Source organism: Camelus bactrianus, chromosome 3 (genome assembly GCF_048773025.1).
Source record: "Camelus bactrianus isolate YW-2024 breed Bactrian camel chromosome 3, ASM4877302v1, whole genome shotgun sequence".
NCBI classification, from domain to species: Eukaryota; Metazoa; Chordata; class Mammalia; order Artiodactyla; family Camelidae; genus Camelus; species Camelus bactrianus.
The window spans coordinates 104,542,978-104,561,703 of NC_133541.1; the positions used below are offsets into that span (position 1 = coordinate 104,542,978).

Sequence of the window (18,726 nt, forward strand, 5' to 3'; positions counted from 1 at the left end):
AGGGGAGGGATGGAAGCTGCACTTCACCTTAAGCCCAAGGAAAAAGACTTCAAGAAAACCACTCAAGGATCTTAAAATGAGTCCTTTGCCATTTCTGATGTACAGTTGACAGGTGTGAACCATGTCTGAGAAATCTAAGGTTGGCTGGAGTGGCACTGAATGGACGGCTGAAACTTCGGAAATAATTGTTCTCCTCAAGTTTAACAGAGCAAAGAATACATGAGTATTTCCCAGGATCAGATGTGGACCACGTGCAAGAGAAAGTCAGTGTGGGGCCATCTTAGATTCTGCCCAAGAAGACCAGTGGAAGAGGAAGGGGGTCTTGGTAGAAAGAACCAGGAAGTGCAGTCTAAGATGCCCAGGGGTGATGGGTGGAGCCATGAGCGATGACCAGAATAGGAGTGCATTCATTCACAACAAGGGACCTGAAGCAAGCAATCTACATTGATGGGGGTCTCCAAAGAACCCAAGAAAGCCCTCAAGAGAAAGAGTGAGCTTTGTGTGTCTGCCAAGTCCAATATTAGCATTGTCCCATGAAAACTTTGCTGCTCCTGTTATGTCTTCTTCCTCAGCCCACCTGGCCCAGCAAGAGTTAGGGATGGGGGTGGAGGATTGGCAGTACGTACAGAAGCCTATCCCATCCCGTTCCCCAACTGCAGGTCTAAGGCGGGGGAGCTGATCTTTTCACTGTGTCATATTAGATATATTTATCATTATACAGTGACTGGGCATCGTAATTACCAAACTGAGACAGTGTTTTAGGAATTAAAGGGAATAGAAAAGCTAAGAGCAAACAGAGAAGTCATAGGACCTGCCTACATTTTTATCCTGTGGCAGAAGAACTCTTGCCACAGGGCAGATTTAAATGGACACAGGGGTCAAAAATTAGATTATTATTACTCTCCACGAGATGTGCTTTTTAACAAAAATGGTTATGTAAGCTTTCACGGGGTTAGAAGTGGTGCCAAAAAACACTGCCATGCTGCCACTTACACCCAGTTTTATCCAGTCTCCTTCAATAGCAGCTGCCATTTTAAAGCACTGATTCTGGATAAGACCCTGACAAAGCAGTTCGCATTCATGAACTCATTTCATGCTCTCTGTTACCCTAAGAAGTAGATTTTTTACCCCCATTTTCTAAATGAGGAAACTGAGGCATAAAGAGGTAAAATAAACTTGCCCATAGGCGCACAGCTAGTTAAGTGGCTGAGCTAGAATTCACCCCAGGTTTGTCTGATTCCAAAGCCTTGCTTCTAAGCCATGCTCTCTGCCTCCTTCAGGGTCATACAAGCTGTTCGGGACCCCTTTAGTGTCCAATGCTCCTCCCAGCCATGGTGGCACACATTTAACTTTTCTGTCCTCTGCGATTCTGTATCAGCCTGAAAGTTTGTCCAAACTGAATGTTCTGAGCTCAGCAGTGTCTTGGTCCATCGTTGGAACTTAAAAGTAGCTACTGACTGGCCAATAACATCTACATACAAGTGTGGGCTTTGGAATCAAGTCAACATCTACCATTCACTACTTGTGTGATCCAAGGTAAATTACTTATTCTGTTTCGTCATCTGTGAAATGGATTGTGTGTGTGTGTGTTTGTGTGTATGTGTGTTGGGAGGAAGGTAATTAGGTTTGTTTGTTTGTTTGTTTGTTTATTTAATAGAGGTGATGGAGATTGAACCCAAGACCTCATGCAAGCTAGGCATGCACTCTACCACTGAACTGAACTCTCCCCACGTGAAATGGATTTATAATGCCTTCCTGGGAGAGCAGCTGGGAGGATTGAATAAGCCTGTTATCACTCTAGATGCCTTCAGTATTATTTGTTGAATGAATCACTAAGCCTTGTGCTGTTCCTTATTCACGTATTTAGAGCCTAATCTTTCCAATCAGATCAGAGGCTCCATAACGGGCCAGCCCTCATCCTCCGTGTAAGAGTTAGTCAGGCAGACCATGCCAGGTGGATACTAGAGGCCAATTGACATTGCCTTTGCCTTGGAAGACTGAATGGTCTGGAAGCCCTCCTATCGATGTAGAGAGGTATACAGCCAGGGGAAGTGCATTTCAGGGAAGTGAAGAAGGGTACATGGCTAATAAAGGTGCTCAATTAAGTTGTTGGCTAAAAAAATATATGTTATGAGCCAGTGCATATCCTAAGTGCCTTATGTATAATCTCACTGAGTCCTCACACAGCCCTGTGAAGTGGACTTTATTATTGCATCCTTTTTTGTGTGTGTGCATGAGGTTTTTCTTAAACTTAAAAAAATTTTAAACACAATTTTTAAAGGTTACTTTCCATTAGTTATTACAAAATATTGGCTATATTCCTGGTGTTGTATAATACATCCCTGAGCCTCTCTTATACCCAATAGTTTATACTTCCTACACCCCCTTTTTCTATTTCCCCCTCCCCCTCCTTTTTTTTTTTTTTTTTTTCCTTTGGCTTGAGGAAATTGAGACTTAAAGAGGTTAGGTCATGTACCCAAGGTCACATGACTATTATGGGGATGATGGTATTGAAACCCATTAGCCATTTACTGGACCTAGGAAGTCTACCCTTAGTAATTCGAACTTCTAATCTTCCTTATGCACAACTCTAGTGCTCACCTAGCATGAGATAAATTGTTATGTGTCTTTTCTTACCCATTGTTTTATAAGCATTTTGGACTCAGGGACCATGTCCTCCTTATCTTTGTGTCTTTCCTAGACCTTGCTCAGAGCATGTGCTCAGTAAAGGCTTGTTAAATAGACTGTCGGCCAGATCCCACCCAAAATATATATCAGATCTGTCCACTTCTCACCAACACCACTGCAACTCCAGTTCAAGCTGCGAAGCTCTTCCCTGGAGAACAATCAACTGGCTTCCAACTGTCCCTGCATCTATCCTTGGTCACTTCAAATTCCACACTGCAACTGCAGTGATCTTTTAATACCACTTGTAATGGGAATAATCATTTGAAAATAGTAAACGAATATGCCATTCTTTTCCCATAAAGAAGAGTCTCAAACAGCTGATCTACCCCTGCAGATTCTGGTAAGAGTGAACGGTGATGACACTTCTGGAGGAGGGAAAAAGTGACACAGGGGGTCCACACCTAAGGAAGAAGCGGGAAGCCAAGTCCTTTTACCCCAGGGGTCTGGGAGTAAGCTGAGAGGCCAGAGATGGTGAAGCACATGTGCCCAGTCTCCCGTTAGGTGGACGGATGTGGTGGAGCTGTTTGTAAAGCTCACCGACCATGGTAAAGCTGAGGACTGCCAGTCTGACCCCCAAGCCCAGGGCTGATTGGGAGTGAAGGGGAGGCTGCAAGTCTGCAGCACCAGCAAGAACAAAACTGGGGGCAGTCGACTGGGCTGGGGTGTTGGGAGGTTGAGAACACCACTAGGGCTGAAGCAGGCACGCTCCACCAGTCACAGGGTGTCTGCAGCAGGGAGGTCACAAGAGGAGAGGAGGCTGGAAAGGACCCCCAGACTCTTGCAAGGACCCACATTAGCCAAGGCCCTCCCCTGGAGTAAGCTTCCCTACTCCAGAGGCCATCCTGGGGAGGGAAAGGGCCAGATCCTCCTGGCATTTTCTGAGACCGAGATACAATGAATATTAAAAAGCCAAATTTCTGCTGGAGTTAGGAAATGTTTAAAATTGGGTCCACGCGAGGAAATAGAGACTACATTTCCTTTGCACGTCTGAATGCAGGTGAGTTAAATCTAAGCCCCTTCCCTACAAGGTTCGGCATCATCTGGGCCAAGTCAAACTCCCCCAGCTCCCGTCTGGCCTGGCATCAGGGCTGAGAGCACATGCACCTCGCCCTGCTCAGGGGGCCTTGTGTCTGCTGTCTGCCCTCCCTGGAACCGCCTTGCCCTGCATTCTTACAGCGGGCTCCTTCCCTCTCTTCAGGTCTCAGCTTCCAAGTGGCTCACTCAGAGAAGCCTTCTGTGACTCCCTAACCCCACAGAGGTGCCTCTCCCCTTTGTCTGTTATCCTCTTTCCCTGGTGCTCTGTTTCCTTTGGAGCAGTGGTCACAATTTGGCATTATTTTTTGTGTGTATTCATTTATCTGTTCACTGCCTGACTCCTTACTTAGACTCTAAGCTCCCTGAGGACTAGTTTACTAATAAGTGTCTGTTGAAGGGGGCGAGGGAAGAAGGGAGGCAGGGAGATATCACCGACATGAACAGAACTGCTTAGTCATTCTCATGGTCTCAAAAACCGTTCCCTGAGCAGTGTAGCAGATGCAGTTGGTACCCAGCTTGGTAAAGGCATCCTGCACACCCATCCCCAGCTACGCAGATGTTGGATGCTACCGGCTCACATACTTGAATTCTTCTAGAAAGGGCTATCCGTGCTTGCAGAGAGCCTTTTTGTGGGAGATGCCTGGAAGGTTACATCCCACTCTAAGGATGGGAATGGCATGGTATTTGGCTGACTGAGGCGCGGAGCGTAACAGTCCAGTCCCTTTACCTACGTGGGACAACCTCAGAGACGCGGTTTCTCCTGCTGAATTCCCAGTGGGATTGGTACAAGGCCAGTCTTTTCCTAAATCCCGTCTTTGCCCAGGTCCTTCCCCTGCCCTCTCCTCCTTCTTGCCCTTTCTCTGCTCTCTCTCCCCCAACCCAATAAGGGTTTCTTCTGAGGGTGGTTCTTTAATACATCACTTACAGGAATCACTATCTTGACCTCTTCATCTAGAGAACCTGACCTAAGACAAGCCTCTTTCATGGACATTGTGCTGAGCATGGAAGATGGAAGAGGAGGGATGGATTAAAAAGGACACAGGCTACCGCTGAGACTGGGCCCACAGCAGTGTCACCTTCCTCTTCTCTGTCCTTCCCACCCTAATTCAACCCTGCAGATGCCACAGACGTGCCACTCAGAATGCCATCAATTATTGAAGAAGCTCTGAAAGGAGGGATTGTAAATGAAGATGAAAGATTCCAATGGAAGACAGACAGGTCCCACTGCTTGGGGAGGACCTCAGCTATCATGTCTGGGAAAAAAGCATTTTAGTTTCCTGCCACGAGAACGCTCCAAATGCTTTGGAGGCTGAAGATGCCATTCTGACAAAGACAGGAGCACACGGGCGGGGCTGATTGGCCTTTTTCATCTCCCCCTTCTTTTGCTGATCAAGAGGCAGGCACTGTAAATCTGATGGCAAGGGCTGAGACGTCGCAATCCTCTTTTCATCTCCCCTCTTGATTTTTGGAGACACGAAGGAGTGGGAAGCCAGCCAGGTCCTGACTGTCAGGATGGTGGCAGTCTTGGAAGGGGAGGGACTGGACCTGGGGAGTCTCACCCCGTCCTCCTTGGAAAAATAGAAATGCTTGTGTAAGGTGTGACATAGCTGTTCCTTCCCAACTGTCCTCAGAGTTATGTCAGGTACTTGTAAACCAAGGGAGAAGGTGAGCGAATTAAGGTCAAGAGTAAAATCAAAGCAGAAACACTTTAAAAGGGGTATTTGAATGAAGTGTTTTCATCTGAAGTAATCCCCTCACCCATCTCTTTTGGAGACCTAAATGTCAAACAACAACTACAAATGTTTATGAAGAATTTAACAAGGATGCCGACATTGAACTAGGCATTGAAATAAATCTCAGCCCTACCAAACCGAGAAGTGCTCAGCGTTTGCTTCAAACCAGCCGGGGGGACCCAGTCATGCCCAAGATGTGCCCCTTCCACCCGCTGTATGGGCAGGAGTCCGGATATATGACTCAGGCTTGACTGGGAAGCTGGGGAGACCGCAAGCTCTTTGAGAACAGGGGGCTTTGGCTGTCTCGCTCCCCTGTGTATCCCCAGTGTTCAGAACGGTGGCTGGGACCTAGAAGGTGCTCATCAGATGTCTGGGGAATGAAAGAAGAAACAGGCAAGATAAACCTTTGGATTCCTTGACCACCCAGTTCTTTTCCTCACGAGAAATTTTCTTGGGCAAGATATCTTGAACTTTGTGAGCTTTGGTTTCTTCTATTATAAAGTGAGAGAAAATAATGTCTGCCTCCTAGGCTCGAGGTGAGGTTTTAACAAGCTGTGCCGCCCATAGCACAGAGGATGACACAGGGTGGATGATGGCGAAGGACAGTTACTGCCGTTATCAAGCCTTGTACATTTCACGTGATGACTGGACAATCACAGGATGTGATGGAGTAAACACTGAATGCAGAGGAGATCTGTGAATGAGCCAAGTAAGACAGGGCAGTGACATCCCATTTTCCCTAACCAACTACTGAGAAAAGTGCCAGGGGAGGAAAAAAAAAAAAGGTCATTCTTAGTTGTCAAGAAGCCTAAAATAGCAATTTTGAAATAAAGGAGGCAGTAATGGGTTACAAAATCCAACGTGTCTGTTCACATCTATTTCAATAGACTCAAAATTAAATGATCATAAAAAGGTCTTTGAGAAATACCATTAAGGGAAGAAAGCTAGTTATCTAATTATGTACTGTGTGAATTATATCAAATTCACATCCAAATTTAATATAAATGCATTCATTTATAATAAAATCCTAATGATGATTTGAAAGCATCCTATTCAGCTTTGATTTTAAAGTGAAATACTTACTCCCTCACACGGATTTGATGTGATATGTCCAAGAGAGCCTATGAATATTCATAGCCAGTATATGAACTGCATGTCCATATTCATATAATACACTTCTTACCCAAGCTGAAGGATGCACCCTTTTTCCTCTGGAAAGAAAATCATTAAAGTGGAGTTGAAAATGGAAAAGCCAACAGTCCCTTAAAGGATAGTTGCGGCATCCGGAGGGGCTGCCAGCCTAGTAAATTGTTTGTTTAACTGGTTTGGGATGATGAGGTTGACAAGCCAACACGAAGCTTAAAAAGGAAATCTGCCAAGGTGGCCAATATGCCTGGGGCTCAGGCTGCCTCCGGTGCCTCCATCAGGCACGCTGAAATCCTCAGAAGCCCCACGTGCTCTGCTGGAAGCAAAGGCACAATTCACTGACCGTGTCAGTCGGAGATCTCGCCTGCCGCCTTCCAACCGCAGGCAATCCCGATCTCGGGGCCCGGGAGGTTCTTTGCTACTTTGTGCTGCACCTGGATACTCCATCTCTCAGAGGACTGCCAGGTGGAGACATCTCACAGGAGAGGTTGGGGTCCTGAGCCAGGAGGGGCACATACATAGGGGGACTTCATCTTACTCACTAGATGTGGTCCTTGGAATAACTGGTGTGGTAAAAAGATCTTTCTAAGGGGACTACCGTGGTCCATGTGCCATACGGGAAGAGACCCCTACAGCAAATTCTACTGTAGAATGAGGAATGCTTTTGGAAAGCTGCTTTCTCTTCTACGATTACGGGGTGGAGTCTGGCGCACAGTAGCTCTCCTCAGGTACCAGGGAGTGGCTTAGCCACGAAGGGCCTGCTCTCTAGAGCCACCCATTCTGTGTTTGAGTTCGTGTTCTATCACTGAGTTGAGAAGGGCTATTTACTCTAGTTAAGCCTCTGAAACAGAGGAATCTTCATCTCTCAAATGGAGGTAATAATATCTGTCCTGTAAAGGAACAGAGAGAATGAAATAAACATGGGCATAGGGCCTCAGGATGTCCTCACCAAGTGTCAGCACTCATTACAGCTGATGCTCCTTGAAGTGGGAGGCTCACCCACAGGGTCCAGCTGAGTCGAGGCTGTGACCAGTACAGGACTAAAGAGGGAGGACCTCCCAGCAGATTTGACTGCTCTTTCCCTGTACCGTGACCTTTGCTTGAACCTCCGCGAAAGCTGCGATTCCACTCTCTCCTTGTTGTGTGCATGTCTGAATTCCCCTCTAAAGTGACGCTCTTAGAAGGTCATCTGAGACGTTGCATCCCAAGGGCCAGCACAGCGCTGGGCACAAACTAAGTGTGGAACTGGTTGAATTCAAGTTACGGTTTTAAATATCTCCAAATGTGGCTTTGGGTGGCAAGAAAAGGGGAAAGAAAACCTTGAAGGTTAGGATTCTTTTATATGTAAGTGCAGAAAACCCAATCTCAATGGGCTTAAACACAGGTAACTGCAAAGTCCAGGAGTTGAGTTGGCTCAAATGATGACACCAGGAACTGACTTCTTTTCCTCTGTTTCTTGGCACTGCTTTCTCTAACTGTCTCTATTTTTTTTTTCAGTTGAAGTGTAGTTGATTTAGTTTCTGGTGTACAGCATAGTGATTCAGTTATATATATATATATATATATATATATATATATATATATATATATATATATATATATATGTATATATATATATATATTCTTTTTCACATTCTTTTCCATTACAGGCTATTACAAGATATTAAGTTCAGTTCTCTGTGCTATATAGTAGGACCTTATTGTTTATCTATTTTATATATAGTAGTTTGCAACTGCTAATCCCAAACTCCTAATTTATCTCTCCCCTCCTTTCTCCTTTGGCAACCATAAGTTTGTTTGCTGTCTGTGAGTCTGTTTCTATTCTGTAAATAAGTTCATTTGTGTCATTTTTTAAGATTCCACATATCAGTGATATCATGTGATATTGGTCTTTCTCTGTCTGACTTGTCTTAGTATGATAATCTCTAGGTCCTTCCATATTGCTGCAAATGCATTATTTTATTATTTTTTATGACTGAGTAGTATTCCATTGTATAGATACACCACATTTTCTTTATCCAATCATCTGTTGATGGGCATTTAGGTTGCTTCCATGTCTTGACTATTATATATAGTGCTGCTTTGAAAATTTGGGTGCCTGTATCCTTTTGCATTAGAGTTTCCTCCAGATATATGCCCAGGAATGGGATTGATGAATTACATGGTAACTCTATTTTTAGTTTTTTAAGGAATCTCCATCTGTTTTCCACAGTGGCTGCACCAAACTACATTCCCACCAACAATGTAGGAGGGTTCCCTTTTCTCCACATCCTCTCCAGCATTTATCGTTTATGGCTTCTTAAATGGCAGCCATTCTGACTGGTGTGAGGTGAGGTGACCTAAATGTACTTTTGATTTGCATTTCTTTAATAATCAGCAGTATGGAGCATCTTTTCATGTACGTATTGGCCATCTGTATGTTTTCACTGGAGAACTGTCTGTTTAGGTCTTCTGCCCATTTTTTGATTGGGTTGCTTGTTTTTTGGTTATTGGATTATATGAGCTGTATGTATGTTCTGGAAGTTAAGCCCTTGTCAGTTGCATTATTTGCAAATATTTTTTTCCCAGTTTGTGGGTTATCTTTTTGTTTTGTTTCTGGTTTCCTTTGCTGTGCAAAAGCTTATAAATTTAATTAGGTCCCATTTGTTTATTTTTGCTGTCTCCATGTCGAACAGGTGCTTTTCCTCTAGCTAGCAAAATGGCTGCAGAATTCCAGGTCTAAAACTCCCAGTTTCTAATCCAGTAGGGAAAAAAATTAAAAGTTTTTGTCCTAGCAAAAGAATTGCTGCAACTTTGATGTGGTCCTATGTCCACCTCTGAGACAGTCGTGATGTGACAGGTTGACTGGCTTAGACAGGAGCTGTATATTCCTCCCTGAGCCGACAATGAGATCAACTCCTCTTTAATCATGAATTGAGACTGGAGTTGGGCTGGGCTCTCAGGGTTGACACTTGTTTTAAAATGTACCTGGGATTTTGTTTTTATTCAGATATGGACAGGCCTATGCTTCAGGAGACAATTACCATAGAAAAAGTAGTTTGTGACCCAAAGTTCCCAAGAGGAGGGGGCATGCCATGCCCAGCAGCGCATGTGGGGCGGGGATGCAGGCTGGGGGTGGTGGGAAGCACCAGGAGACAGAAGGATCAAGGGGAAAGCTGGGGGGAAAAGCTTTATTGTGGTTTTCACAGGAAGGAATGGGCTGGGAAGGTTACACAGTTGAGCAGATTTAGGATTGGCTAGTTTGAGTAATCTGAATAATTTGGGTGGGCTCTGGACTACAGGGGTGGTCCCTAGTTTTTGGTACATAGCCCTGGGTGATTTAGGGAAGAGGATGGTGTCCCGGAAAGCAGGAGCCTAATAAAAGAAGGTAGATGGTGGACTCAGGATTGATTGGCTTGCATATTAAATATGCACTCACTGGCAAATTGTTTGCTATTTCTAGGAATTAGCTACCCCTGGGAGAGGCAGTTCCTCCTTGGGTCCACAAGCCCTCAAGATGTCAAAGCATCATAAAATATAGAAAATTAAAGGCATGATTAATACAGAACTGGAGGATAAAAACCCACAGATACATACTACAAAGACCAAGGTCTAACAGAGCCATTGATTCAGAAATTAGAATTTTTAAAATTCGTCACAATATCCCCATCAGATAGATTATCATCTCATTTTGCAGCTGGGGAAGCTGAGGTTTTAAGAAGAGGTGGAGTGATTTGCCTGAGGATTTAGAATCAGCAGGTGGCCAGGCCAGGGCTCGAAACCAAGTTCAATTCTCTTTGCACTTCACTGGTACTTTCCAAACTGTGGGACCACTGCCAGTGGCACACAGACAGAGCATCAGTGTACATGACCTCACGTGGTGAGAAGTTTATTTCCATTCCAGTTCTCCTTCAATCCCTCTGCTTCTGCCAAGGGCAGCGTCTTCTGTGCTGATATACCTTCCCCACCTTTCGCTTGCTAATCTCTCTCTTTTGAAACCAAGAAAGTATAGGACTCCATCTTAGAACCTTTGGCAGGTAAATTCAATCTAGGATCTAATAACGTTGGCTTGCCCTTTGAAATACATTTATTTTTGAAGTTAAGAAAGTGTTGACTTAAAACAAATGCTAAATAAATAATATGTGGGTGGTTTGTGGAGGTGTGCAAGTCATGAAAACAATACCCAAATTACTGCAATCTGGGAACACCGCAGAGACCAAGCAGTTAGGAAGAGACACCTGGAAGGAATTAGAGGGTTTCTGTCACTTTTTTCTTTTCTAGGGAGGAAGAGGGCTGCGTCAGATCCTGCTCCCTGTAGAACACATGGTCGTGAGCTTGTAAGACAGTGGTTCTCAAGTCCGGGTCCACAGACTGATGCCAACCCGAGATGCTGTTTTCAAATCCTTCGTGAGAAGACAACAGAGGACAATGTGTTTGTCAGTGCCAGAAGGCCAGTTGTTCTTTCTTAGGTAAGCCGGCACTTTATTCTGGATTTATGTTCTTCTTGTTTTAGTATGAGTGCATGTGTGTTAAAATGTTCATTCTTCAGGGATTGCTTGATGAGAGCAGCTGACCATTGTTTCTTGTGATTGTTCCAATATCTTTACTTGGCAAAATAAAAAGCTGGCAATCTTATCTTAACCATCCCCTCCTCTATGTTTTCCTAAATGTCACTGAAGCTCTGTTCTAGGAGACTTCAATTGCAGGAAACAGCTTGCCTTCTATTGTTAGAGAAAAAAGGTATTGATAGACCCAGCACTAAAATTGTGGTTACTAGCAATGCAGAACAGCAAGCCATAAATCCTTTTTGAACCCAGGCACTGCTGTTTATCATTGAAGAGATCCTTCTTTCTTTCCAGTGTAACTAAATAAAGGTGGGAGATGAGTGAAATAAGATAGCTGTTAAAGAGGGAAAAAGTTCAAGTTTCAAGAACGCTGTTAAGAAAACAGACAAATATACAGATAAACCAACCCCCAAACTCCTAGACCAATTGGTAGCTCTCAGTGACCTTACAGACCGTCTCACTTGAGATGGGCCAGCCGGTAGCCTGTTAAAAATGACAGCTCCACCCCTCTGTCATACTCCGATCATGGAAACACAAACTGGTGTATCAGGCCAACTCCTTGACCTAGCCATTCCTTTCCCACTCATTTGTCAGAAAATATCATAATTGGGCACAAATAACTATGAGGATGCTTATCAAAAACATCACTTATAATAGTGAAAACTAGATGGGACTTAAATACACAATCCCAAAAGATTGGTTGGGTAAACCATGGCACACTGACTAGAAAAGTGTGTAAATATATAAACATATGCTGTAGAAAAATATGAAATGTTGTCTAAAGGTGTTAAGAATGTACTGTTAAATGAGTAAAGCAAAAGAGTGAAATAGGCACATAGCATTGGATACGGGATGATTTAATTATTATTTAAAAGACTGGTATGATACATCTCGATTGGCAGTATTATAGGCGAGTTCTCATTTCTTCTTTTATATAAAGATATTTTCTAAAAATGTCCGCAGTGAAAATGTACTACTTTTACTTTAAGGGGAAAAAAAAAAGGTAATTTCTTTAAATCAGGTCCCATTTAACCTGTTTAAATGGGTCAACAATCATACGCCTAAGCTGAGAGGTGTGTGTTTGTGGACCTGCCTTTTGTAGGGCTGACGTGCTTCCCCTAGAACCAAAGGGAGACACTAAACCTCTCTGCAAACTCTTTGTAGATTCCCATCTGTGACTTGATAAATATTTGATGCAGTGGCCAGTCAACATCCCTACATTAGTGAAACTTCTGCCCAGGAGCAACTGCACAGCTCTCAGCGATGAGATCGGAGTAAGTTAAAAAGAGTGTATTCATTAGCTACTTCAAAGGGTTTGGTTTTTTTCGCTGGCAATTTCGCAGACTGAATTATTGGCTCTGCTGTCTACTGTGCAACGACCAAAACACATACTACTGCAAGGAGGAGCCTGCTTCTTCCCTTAGCAATATTTTCTTTCCTTTGTGTTCACAGCCCAGGAGGCAAATTCAGTATGACTCACACCCCTCCCTTCCTCTTGGTTAAACAGCTGTGAGTATCTCAAATGAGTTTAGGATCTGCCCAGTAACTTTGATGCCCCAAACCTGGAATCCAGTCCCCCATCTGATGTAGTTTGTAAAAATGGGATGGACCACTTACTTATTCTCTAAACACCTTCATGGTTACAATTGGTAATGAAAAAGTCAGCACCTTTGTCCCTAAACAGCCTGAGTTGACAAGCAGAATGGGTGAACAAAACGTAGCAGGGCAGAGGAGGGACTTGAAACTAGCTGAAATTAATTGCAACTACACGGGCTTCCAGAAGGACCTGGGCAAACCCCTACTTATTCCTCAAACCTCAGTTTAGATGTCACCTCTTCCTGGAAGCCTACCAGGATCCACCTCTACTGTTTCAGTCTTGATGTCTCTCCCCTGAGCTTCCATAATTACGGTGCTACTCCTGCAAGAGCCCCTGGGCTGTATTATAGTTTCCTTCTGATTAATAGTTCTCCATAGCCCACTGAGTTTCAAGAAGACTGTCCCGTCCACTACTGCCTAGCATACTATCTGGCACTTTAAAAAGTGCTGAATAAATAGTTACTGAATTAAATACATTTGTCGGGAAATTACTGCTGCAGAGAACATAGAAATTTGCAGGATCATAGGGCATCACATTTGAAAGTTTCTCCCATTCGTTGCTGTATGACCTGCCTGCCATAGCTCTCCAAGCAAGCAATTGTCTAATCTAATCTCCTTGCATACTTCTAATGACAGGGAGCTCACCTCCTTCAAAATAGTTGGAGGTAAAATTTGAGTAACTTAAGAAGGTGAATAAAATAGAAGAGGAACATGGTGGGTCCTCAGCTAAACTGGGGAGTAGTTAATCCAGCTAGGGTCAGGTAAACCCTATCCAAGTGCCCACAAATAGCAGTTTAAGGCTCTGCTTTTCAAGCCAAAGGAGTAGATGGTATGCCAAGGAGTTCTTGAACTCAGAGGAACATAGAATGTTTTCTGAAGCATCATTTTTACTTGAAGATCTGGAGGGAAATGTTTTTATATTACTATATATATGTATATGTATATGGTATGGAGAAAAATACATACATGATTTTAAAGAGCTAGCACAAGACTTGAAAGAAATTGATCATAATCTCTTGGGCTGAGCCTTCAGACTCCTGGGGGTTAAGAATTCAGTTTTGGTCTGATGGGTTACTTTGGTGGAAAAAATATGAGAATTACTACCTGCTTCACACGTTACCATCTTTTACCCTCTTGGAGTATTTGCATTTCCACTGTTTTCTTTTAGAGACTGGAAAGGTTTTAAAACTAAAATGAATCGATATGTAATGGTGGCATTTCAGGCAGCATGAACTGGGACAGAGCAACAGATATTTCTCAGAAGAGGCCTTGCATCTTTAAAGCCCATTCCCGGTGCTCTGTCAGCCCTTAACAGTCAGTCCCAGGTCGGGACGGGTACAGTCAGTGTCTGATTCAGCTTTGACAGTGTTTGGGCAGTGACTTTAAACCCCCTAAAGCCTCAGTTTCTCTAGCTGTAATATGAAAGAGACTATTTACCTCATAGAGGTGTTGTGAAAAAACAAGTGCCCAGCTCAGTTCTCAGCACATAATAAGCCCTTAATAAATAATAATTCTTGTTGGCGTTGCTTATAAAATTAGCATCGGCTGAATCAGACCTACCCCTACATTTGTGGACCTGGGCAAAAATATAAATGGAGAGCCAGATGTCTAAATATTTAAAAGTTATAAACAAACTAACAACTGTTAAATACAGTAAAATATGTCCTATCCTTCTCCCTTTGAAACAAAATCAAATATAGGTCTTTTTTTAATCCTTAAAAACTTTTTTCTTTAATTTTGTTGTGGTAAGTATACCTAACATGAGATCTAGAGAATAAGTTCTGTATGACAGTATCACTGAACTTTAAAGTTGACTGAATTTTAATTTTGTGCACAGATCTGGGAGTTCTGCTGTTTGGCTGATGTTCAGACAAGTCATAACAAAGGCATACGTAATTCATACGTGATGATATATTTACTGCATAACATTTATTTTTTTCTTATTCTCATTTTAGCAAAATTGCTCACTATGTTGTTGTAATAGGATTTTATATAATTTTTGTTCTTATGACACTAGAGTCAAATTAGTCAACCTTTCTTAAGTCATTGTGTTTTTATTTTTAAATTAATTTTAGAAAACTTGCTGTTTAGCCAATAGCAACGGCAATTGCCAACAAAGTTATTGTATTAACATTACATTTGGAAATCAACAATGGATTTTACATATAAAGTTCAAACAGTATGATGGGGTCTATGATAAACTATTATCATAGAAATATTATAAGATATTCTAATTTCATCATTTAAATCACTCTCACTTATATTGTTATTTTCACCTTCTCTAAGTGATTGATCTTTTGATTGAAATTCAAAGCTATCTTTGCAGTTCAACTTTTTACAATTGGCATAACACCAGTAAAAGCTTCATTAATTTTGACTTCCTCCATTTTTATCTTCTGATAGTCTGACAGTATGTATGATGAATGTTTGTTGTTCAATATCATTTGTCCCAATATAATCTAGTTAAATTAGTTATTATTACTTTAAAAACTTGTACATGTAAATTCTTTTCTCACTTTTAATACTATTGTGAATTCTCTTTTTTTTAATATGATTTTTAAAATTAGTTTTTATCTATCTTATAGGTGTGGCCATTCTGGCATCAAATTTGAAAGTTATTTCTTCTGCTAAACTAGAAAATGTCCATTGTTTTCTGTGAATGTTATTCTACTGTTGTCACACAAAGCTTGGTGAAATATGGAACACCAATGACTATTATTTAAGAATGGCACAGCAGTTTTTTATATCAGTACTTACTCGTTAACTGGTTTCTTTGTTGACTCCTGTGTGCTATTGTTTCAAGCTTTTTTTTTTTCAGTTCTTGTGTTTGCATACGCTGGGTTTTTTGTTTGTTTGTTTGTTTTTAGTGCAAGTAACATTTTGTGTTCTTTTAATTGATAACCTATTTCCGGTCATAAATAGCTTCCTTGGCCAACACTGTGTAAAACTGACTGTGAGATATGTAACAATAGTAACAAAATACTTGGCTTTCTACTGAAAATATATAAAAGTTTCTATAGTTTCTTTCTCCATTTGAAGAACATTTTATTTTGATATGAAATATTCCATTTTCTGCCGTGTTTACCCAATGGAAAATTCACAGCCAATAATTTGAATCAACTTATGTTTTTCCTGAAGCAGTTTTATGATTTCAGAAGGATGTGACAGACTTTTCCCAGGATTCCTTTCCAACAAACAGTAAAGATCCAAAGTTTGCATATTTCTCATCCAGTTTGCCAGCTTTCTTGCAATTTCTTTATCTTCTGATGGGCAGGCCAGAATTGCATCTGTTTCTTCTGAATTGTGAATTTTATATGAAAAATTATATTTTTCAATTTTTCTTTTGATCAAGAAAAAAACCTTCATTAGTAAAGAACACAAAGTAAACAGGTGTTTCATCTGAACTACTTGAGTCGTGGATGCTAAGAATACTTTTGTTGTGTATTTTCATTGTTTTTGCTCACTAAACTAAAATACAGTAAATAAAGAATTTGTAGTTCCTGTTTGTGAACAGCACATGGGTCATACTTAGCAGAAGTCTGTCTACTTTTATTGTCTGCAATTTTGAAAAATTGAAGCAGACCACGTTTGACTATATTTTACTTGTATCTTTTTAGCCCTTAATTTTCTGAGCTCCACTTTCAATTTTGGGGGTTCTACCCAGTATCAACTTGTTCTCATAATCAATTATCTATAGAATTAAAAGATAAAATGCAATCTTATTCAAAAATTTTCAAGTTTGAATATACTTCATCAAGAATATAATTAAAGTGTTAAAATACTGACAAATTAAAATTATTTTTCCTATTTGTTGTGTCTCAAGGAATAGGGAGCCCTTAGGAGAGAGACCTCCTCTCCCCAAATAGTTATTTTTCTTCTAAAATACCCAAAATAAGAAAAGGGAACTCTCCTACACTGTTTATGGGAATGTAGTTTGGTGCAGCCACTATGGAAAACAGTATGGAGATTCCTTAAAAAACTAAAAATAGACATACCATATGATCCAGCAATCCCACTTCTGGGTATATACCTGGAGGGAACTCTAATTCAAAAAGATACAGGCCCCAGTGCTCGCAGCAGCACTATTTACAATAGCCAAGAAATGGTAGCAACCTAAATGTCCATCAACAGATGACTGGATGAAGAAGATATGGTGTATTTATACAATGGAATACTAATAAAATAATGCCATTCTAAAGTAATAGAATAAAATAACGCCATTTGCAGCAACATGGGTGGACCTGGAGATCGTTGTACTAAGTGAAGTAAGCCAGAAAGAGAAAGAAAAATACCATATGATATCACTTACATGTGGAATCTAAAAAAATAAGACAAATGAATTTATTTACAAAACAGAACCGACTCACAGACATAGAAAACAAACTTGTGGTTGTGGGGCAGGGGGAGGAGGGGAGATGGAGAGATAAATTGGGAGTTTAGGATTTGCAGATACTAACAACTATATATAAAATAGATAAACAGCAAGGTCCCACTGAATAGCACAGGGAACTATATCCAATACCTTGTAATAGCCTATAATGAAAAAGAATATGAAAAAATATATATACATATATATACGTAACTGAATCACTATGCTGTACACCAGAAATTGACATGACGTTGTAAACTGACTATACTTCAATTAAAAAAAATTTTTTAACCAAAATAAAATAAAATATCCAAAATAATCTATTAAAACTAAACAACAAAATAAAAATAATAATGAGCATTAAAAATTTAAGCAAAAGTTATTCAAATAAAGCTTAGCTTTTATTTTAGTTTTAAAATGTAATTATATCTTATAAAATCTTTTATAGACATAAAATTATTTGTAATTCTTACATTTAATATCCATCAGTTGCTAATGCAAAAAAACTGGTATTATGCTTCATGTCTCAAATATGTTATGTCTAGAGTACGTACAAAAATAATTTAAGGAGAATATTGTTTACTACTGCAAAATATTCTCTGGCTGCCATGTGTAACTATTGCACAGACTGCAGTCATCTGTGAGTACTTATAGGTCTACAAACGAACTCAAAGAACTCAAAGAAAGCAAGAAAATAGATGCTCAGCACTCCTGGGAAGCAGTACTTTATTATGCAAGAATCTATAGCATTCACAACATCTAAGAGGAAGGATTTGACAAATGAATTAATTTGTCTTTTCTCTTACCTAAATGCTTCCACAGCTCAAATTCTTCTCGTATTGCTAAGTAATCCTTCCATGATGCTGGCAGCAGGAAAACCCAAGATTCTTCATGGCGTTTGAATAAAGTCACTTTTGTTTCCAGGACAAAGGGCAAGAGATGTGGAGAAGCATGTCCTGTGGCCTGAATGGTGTCAGTCACCAGTGTGGGTGTTTAGCGTGATGGCTGCTCTGTGTCAGGAATGGGTACACAATCTCATACGCTCTTTGATGAATTGACCTTTCATTGTGTGTTTGTGATTTTCAGACTCTCTAACACATAGGGTCCAAGGCAGGAGCCCCTTATGACCAGATCTAAAAGCTATCCTGAGCTCAGTAAAAAAATTTATCACTACTTATCTGTACAACCCCTATGTGTAAAGTGGAAATAGCTTCTCCCTCACTAGTACCTGAATAAACTATCATATAAACAGTGGGGTGTTTTTTTTTTCTAGGCATCTTTTACAGTAACATACACACACATGCATTTTTTATATTTTAAAAAAATGTATAAATGACACCATAATATAAAAACTTTTTAAGCTGCTTCTCCTACTTAACAATATATTATGGACTATTTTCCATTGTTATAGAAAATTCATCATTGGCATCATCTTATTAATAACTACATGATATTACATTAATTGTTAAAGCCAATTCCTTCTTGATTGACATTTATTTTTTCAAATTTTTGTTCTGGATGAACAGGATATTCTCATGAACCTCAAAATATGAGCAGGTGGAGGAAAACTACCAATAGCTAAAGAGCACATTGTATCAGTGCCTTTGCAGGGGAG

The 18,726-nt window shown here is 40.8% G+C and overlaps 1 long non-coding RNA gene across 1 annotated transcript; it reads left to right on the top strand.

Annotated features, from left to right (window-relative positions):
• The first annotated feature begins 10,867 nt into the window (after positions 1 to 10,867).
• On the top strand, positions 10,868 to 17,443 carry LOC123618223 (uncharacterized). The gene is made up of 3 exons (XR_006726629.2): positions 10,868 to 11,050; positions 12,311 to 12,420; positions 14,580 to 17,443. It is a non-coding gene; the product is annotated as an uncharacterized LOC123618223 (long non-coding RNA).
• The last annotated feature ends 1,283 nt before the right edge of the window (positions 17,444 to 18,726 follow it).